The following is a 7,439-nucleotide window of genomic DNA, read 5'->3' as shown; positions in this document are numbered from 1 at the left end:
AGCCAGTCGATACGGACGCAGCGATACCTAATATGTCAATTTACCAATTTTTGGGGGAGAAAATGATGTTTTTGTTTATTTTTACTTGAAACTTTTAATTTTGAGGGGGGGCTTTATTTTGTAAACTTTTTTTTCACTTTTCTTTTTGTCCCACTTTGGGACTTCAACTTTTGAGGGTCTAATCCTTTACAATGCATTCCAATACTTCTGTATTGGAATGCATTGGCTTTATGAGTAATACAGTTAGTATTACTCATACAGCTTCCTGCCTGTGAGATCCAGGGGGCTGTATCTCACAGGCTCATCACCGGAAGGCAGCGCAGATGTCTCAGAAAGGCATCGCGCTGCCTTCCATGCCATTGAGTTCCCCCTATAGCCCCACGGGGACCCGATGGCACCGCCGCCAGCTGCAGCAACATTGAAAAACCACAAACTACAGGTCTGAATTGACCTGCGGTTTGCAGCGATCGCCCCCCCTAATTTGAGCAGGCACCGGGTTCCGATCACCGCCCGCCGGTGATAGGAAATACATAGGACGTATCGGTACGTCCTGTGTCCTTAAGGCCCGGGACATCAGGGCGTACCGGTACGCCCTATGTCCTAAACAAGTTAACATAGCTAACCACACCCACTTTCCCACTCATATTACAAAACTGGAGTGGTGTAAAAATGCAAAAAAAATCGAAAAACTTTGCGCAAGTGTAAGTAAAAAGACACACATTTTTAAGCAAGCGCTTAAATTTTGCGCAAGCGAGTGCAAAAAAGTCACAAAAGCCCTATTTTCCGACTTTTTGACTCCAGAATTCTGGAGTGAAGGTATGATGAATCAGGGCCATAGGGTCTAAGTACTGTGTCATCATATATACTCATGCCTTGTGTGAGGCACTCAGTTCCAGATACAATTGGTCTACCCAGGCATGGGATTCAGCTGGGTCCCTCTAGTTCTCCAGATGCAGTTGTGAAAATTACAGCCAAATCAGAGAACCATGTTGCCGGCTGAATCCCGATCCGGAGCTTGGCAGCGGCGGAAGCAGAGCAGGGGGAGATGAGCGCATCCTCCGGACAGCGATACAGATTAATGCTACAGCAGGGCAAGAGGGAGGTGTCTCCTTTTCCTGCTCCTCTGATAGGATGCAGGCCGGCGCAGGCGGCGCAATGACTTCATCACGCCTGCCTGAGCTGGGCTATGTACTGCGCGGGACACAGGCTGGAAGAGGCCTGCATTGCTGCCTGTATGGAGGTAAGTATTAGTGTTTTTGCTATTTGATATTTATATTGAGCCTCTAGCCCTGGCTGTTAGGCAAGACTTCAAGATACAAGGGTTTGGACCAATGGGGGCTGAGGACTGCATTTCTTCATATACGGATGATGTCTTATTTTTTATAGAGCATACTAATACAACACTTCCAAGACTCATCCAAATAGTTAACTCTTTTGGTAAGGTCTAGACTTAGATATCAACTGGTCAAAAACCATTCTGCTGAGGGATCTCTGAGTATGCTGACTGTTTCAGATTCTTTTCAATATTTGGGTATGGTTGTGTCTCCCAAAATTGAGGCTTATCTTCAGCTTAATTTGATTCCATTATTAACTAAGCTGAGGTCCAAAATTAGGATATGGCTCTGACTTCCCTTCTCTAGAGCTGATAGACTCTCCCTGGTCAAGATAGTGATTTTGCCCCAACTCCATTATATTCTTAGGAATTCACCTATATGGATAGAAGATACATTTTTAAGCTTATCGAGAGAATTATCAATGATTTTTTGTGGGGAAGGAAGCAGGTAAGGCTTAAACTGGAATATTTATATAAGCCATTGGAACAGGGAGGATTGAATCTTCCCTACTTCAAGGGCTATTTTATAGCTGGCCAATTATGGCTTTATCGTTAATGGGAAAAAAGCGTACTGTGTACCACCTTGGTGAGGAGATCTCCCTATAACAACTTATTCACACTGTTGGAATCGGGTGTCACGGTGGGGAGTGGGGGAAACTCCCCAGCGTATTAAGAGAGCTAATACTAAGCCTGGAGACAGGGAAAAGGTGCCGGTCACCTCCTACAGTTGTCCTAATCCTAACCCTGATCTCCTGACCATATGAGCGCCCCCTAAAGGTGGGACGGTTCATACACTGGAACCTAGATACTGCTGACCGTAACGGTCCCATGCATAGGGGTCAGGAATAGGAGACAACCGGTTCCTCAAGGACACAGACGAACCGGAGTCTCCAGTGGCCTAGTAACAGAAGGGAAAAGATAGATAGAGCTGCAACTGAACGGCAGGTAAGCACGAGGTAAAACAACAACACACCAGAACAACAAACACTTACCTGCCGCAGCAAAGATGGAACAACGACAACCAAACAACCTGGAACCTCCTGCGAACACTGGATGCAAGCTGGCTCCAGGCAGGGCTGCGCCTAAGCTTTAGGTTCACCCCTCCGGGAAACCAATGGGACCCCCTTTCGGAGGCATAGACAGACAAGGGGATATCTAGCAACCATGCTAGGCATAACACCAAACATGCCAGGCATAACACCAAACAAGACATCACCACACACCCTTAAAATAAACCCACACCAAACACAACAGGTAAGGGTAGGGGATAAAACATAGAAACAAGGGGGTGACATTTGTGTTCAACTAGGATGGCCCACAGACTGGACAGATGGAATCCAGGAACACAAACACTCCAACACACACACCAAGGCTGAAGACAAAACTAGCACTCAGGCTCAAAACACAAGGATAAATAGAGCCTAGAGACCACACCCAGTTCCACACCAAGGAAAACAAATCTTAACCCCGAACACACCAGGATGGGAAGGGACACACAACTTAAAGAGGAAGTGTAAAAACATGCAAAACAACATGTTGCCACAAGCAACAAGCATGCACAGCAAAAGTGTCATGGTCCACTACACCAGACCATGACACAGCCGTGACATCCGGGCAATTGACTAATGTGCAACAGGAGTATAGAGAAGCTAAAAAGCTACAGTATTATCTAAGGCTCGGGATACTATTGGAAGATGGCCGGGAATAAAAGGATCTCTTCAGTGTAAGCCCCTTTGGCATAATCTTCAGGCCTTAGATAAATTAGCCGTGGACCAGTTTTGGCAAAACAATAATATTTTTTATGTTGCACAAATGATGAAGAATGGAGAGATACTTCCGTTATCGGTGTTAGTACAAAGGGAGAATATGGACGGCTTGTCGTGGTTTAGATATTTTCAGTTATGTTCGGCACTTACTAGTTAAAGAACAAATCACTTTTGGATATTGATACTTCCACTTTTTTTTTAAATGATTTGATAGGGAATTCAGAAGCTTAAGATTTCACATTTTTATAAATTATTACTTAAGGCACTATTTATTAAGATGCAATTACCAGGGCAAAGGGCCTGGGCAGTTGATTTGCCCAAGGATCCAAGTGGAGGGATGAGGAAATATATTTGCGAATTTGAGATCAACGTCTCACAATTTTGATCACGTATTGGTACAATTTAATATTTTGCATAGATTATATGTTACGCCCTTGTGGCTTAATAAGTTTGGATTAAGAGATCGTTCTAAGTGTCCACAGTGTGATTCTCTTGGGGCTGATCATTTACATATGCTCTGGTCTTGTCCAGAATTAAAACAGTATTGGATTGCGATCCAAAAACGTTGTTACTAATGAGTTAAGACTCCTGATTCCTTTTACGGTTGAGTGTTGGATATTGAGTGATCTCTCCAAGGTAAAATGCCATAAATATAAAAAGATTCTTCTGAATAGAATATTGTTCTTGGCGAGACTTTCGATCTCCCGAGTTTGCTCTTTACATGGGATGTGAGCTGCACATATATATGGTGTATGTATATGTAAACATATGTCGTGACACCACGTGTCCGCCGTTAAGTAGGGAACCTGGTGTTAAACATTTGAATCCCACCCCTGCGTCTACCAGGAATAGATGTCCTTTTCTTATGGACTTTTGGGATGGCGTAAAAGGTTGGGATTGTTGGATTTTTATTATAAAGTTACTGACATCTTTAGACATTAAGTTATCGGTTTTAGCCGTCATAAGCAGTGGCTTTAACTTTTTTTTTATTGTTTCTGTGGGATTAGGCGGCAGGACCCTATAGGTCTGTATATTCCAACAATCTCACCACCATCTCTGTATAATCCACACGATCCCGGATCACGATATTGCCACCTTTGTCACTTGGTTTCATCACGATTTCTTTGTTCATTAGTAGTTCTTTCAATGCTATCCATTCCAAAGGGTCCAGATTTGAACCAATCTTCTTTTTTAGGTCTTAGTTTTTAATGTCCTGTGTGACTGCAGTATGTCAGACCGACAGGGGAATTATACGTGAGGTCACGGTGTGAGCATTAGGTGGGCCGAGGTAAATACAGTTCTGGTTACTCACGGTTATGTTGTCCCTGGGCAGGCCTGCACAAGTGATGAGGAGAACGGCACAGGAATTCTCTGGGGCACACTCTGGTGTAATGGACACAAGCCAGATGGTGATTCGAGGTGCCCTTGAGGGTCTGTATTAATGTGCCTATGGCAAGATCCCTTGTAGTCGTGACGCCAGTACCTTTTATGGTGGTACAACCATTTACTGTAGTGTCAACTGAGGAATTGGAGACTGAGACAAGGATGGTGCAATCCAGCTTATAACTTTTACTGAACGTTGCTCCTGGTAACGGTTACATCCAAGTATTAAACAGTCTCTATTACATCCAGATATGAAATACAGTCTCTTTAAGATGGACAGAGGTAAAGCTGCAAGAGGTCCACTGGTCACAGGTGTGATGTCTGTCTCTCAGGCTATTAATGATATTAGTTTTATGCTTACTGGTAGAGGACTTCTAAGCTGGTCCCTGTTATCCCAGTGCAGGTTAGTGAGGCTGCTGGAGGCTGGTAAATCCTTCACTTTTGACTCCAAAGGTCCTAAGGCGCGTATAGCGATGGCCGTAACCCTTTGGGTGCCTGTTTATTTAGTGCTTTCTGAATTAATATACTTCTGAGTATGTGGACCACTTCAGCTCAGGGCTGAAGATCTCAAGACTGAGCACACACTCTAGACCAGACATGTCCAAACTGCGGCCCTCCAGCTGTTGCAAAACTACAACTCCCAGCATGCCTGGATAGATTACAGCTATTAGGGCATGCTGGGAGTTGTAGTTTTGCAACAGCTGGAGGGCCGCAGTTTGGACATGCCTGCTCTAGACTGACTAACTAGGCCTGAGCTGGTCTATATATATGGGAGGTGTTGTCTCCCCCTAGTGGTAGGCTCAGTGTAATGCAATCTAACACATCTGTAAGCAGGGATTATGCAAAAAGATAGACTGCAGCATAAAACAGGTTATATAAAGCATACCACAATACCTTTGCAGTACCCACGCGGGTAGTGGGAAACTGCATGCCCAATTAAACAAAAGTGTCTATTTTTTTAAATTGGGAAAAAGAAGAAGTAATTTTCAATTTAGGCTTAAGAGAGGTAAATGTTGGTTCCACATGAACCTGGAAAGTTGCCCCTTCCAACTCCAGACCTGCGAGAGTTTCCATGAAACCTTTTTCTTTATTTTATTGGGTTTTTTTTGCCTCATGTGCAACATTAGTGTGATCTGTGTATCAGTAATGGCAGTATTCATAGTCAATATTACTTATTGCTGTATCCCCATCTGTTTCAGTCTCTTAATTGGACCCCTGATTGTCCCTGAAAAGGTGTGCAATCGTAGTTCTTTTCTCCATTGGGGTTCCTGATGATGTAGTTAATTGAGGACCCACACTGCCAAGAGATCAAGTTCACGCAGATGTGTTTTGAGATTTGTTGGGTATCTATAAAGAGGTAGATGAGGCTCAACGTGATGAGGAGGTAAGGGGGTTTTGACCTTGGTTTTAATTTCCAAATATCCTACCTGTTATTGTCACTGATCTGTTTTGGATCGGATTGGTTTGATGTTATGGGTTAAAGGACATGGTTGGAAAGTTCTGGTCTTCTTTGAGTTTGTCTTTTTGGAGCCTGATTTCTCCTTTTTATTTTTACATTTTGTGCCAACCCTTCCTCTATATCCCTCCGCATTACCTTGCACTGAACTATCTCTTTCTGATGTTTCTAGTTCCCAAACCTCAGTTTCTCCATATTTCCTGTTGCTCCCCTCTTGTTGTGTTTTCCAAATGCGCACAAGATCGGTCTCAAAGTCAGATCTATCCTGTACATATTTACAGTGTTTCTTCTCTTTAATTTGACTCTTTAGGGTGTCTAGATAATTTTTTTACTTTAAAGGGGTTGTCCAGCCATTGATGTTTATGACCATATGCTCAGGATAGGCCATCAATATCTGATTGGTGGGTGTCCGACGCCTGGCACCCCACCAATCAGCTGTGAGACGAGGAAGCGGCCTCCCCTGGTCTTCACGTTATGCTTGGTCGCCTGTGGACCGGTGGAGTACTGTAATTACAAGCACTCTCTCCATTCACTTGAATGGATCAAGTACTTGAAGTCGAAGCGCAGGGTAATGAAGCACCACCTCCTCTTCTAACAACTGATGGGAAGGGGGGTCCGGGTGTTGGACATCTACCGATTAGATATTGATGACCTATCCTGATTATAGGTCATCAATATTAACCACTGGACAACTCCTTAATCCCTCTAAATTCCAAATCCTTAAATTCAGGATTTTGGCTGAATATTAGTATTTCTTTAATCTCCTTATCTAGCTGTTTGTCCAAGCGATTAAATAATTTATTTTCGTGTTCTAGAAGATACCCCAAGAGTCCTAAAGAGCATTCAGTAAGTATTTGCTCCCAGCCTTTAATTAAGCTGATGTCTTCTAAGGCTACTTTCACACGACCATGGTGTTTTGCATATCCATAAAAACAAATACCGTCCCATTTGCGGACCGCACATGCCGCAGCTATCAAAGAAAATGCCTATTCTTCTTTGCAATTGTGGCCAAGAATAGGACATGCTCTATTTTTGTTGCAGGGCCGCAGAACGGAGTAACCGATGCGGACATGTACTTCTTGGGGCGTCAGAACGTAGGAACGCGCTGTAAAACGCTCAGGTGTGAACCCAGCCTTTAGGGAATAGTGCTGTAGTTACGCGCTCTCTCCACTAAAAGGTCGATAGTGCTGTGTAATTTTTGCTCTGTGGCTATCTTCATTTACTCTGTCAACTTCTACTTGAACAGGGTCACGTGCCCCATGGTAGCCAATGACTCACCTCAGTATTGACATGTCCCCTAGAGGCATGTGACCTGTGGGCTTCCAGGTCCGTGTGGGCATGCTGCAGAAGATAGGACATTTTTATTCTTGAAGCGGTTCCGGTGCTCCAGTGAATGCTGCAGCCTCTTCACAGCATACCAAGCACAGCACCGCGATGGCCTTCCCGTGAGAAAATGGATGAGCTATGTATTTTATTTATTTATTTTACCACCATTTGCAAA

Source organism: Bufo gargarizans, chromosome 7 (genome assembly GCF_014858855.1).
Source record: "Bufo gargarizans isolate SCDJY-AF-19 chromosome 7, ASM1485885v1, whole genome shotgun sequence".
NCBI lineage: Eukaryota > Metazoa > Chordata > Amphibia > Anura > Bufonidae > Bufo > Bufo gargarizans.
The sequence above is the reverse complement of the archived record's forward strand: the minus strand, read 5'-3'. Positions refer to the sequence as shown.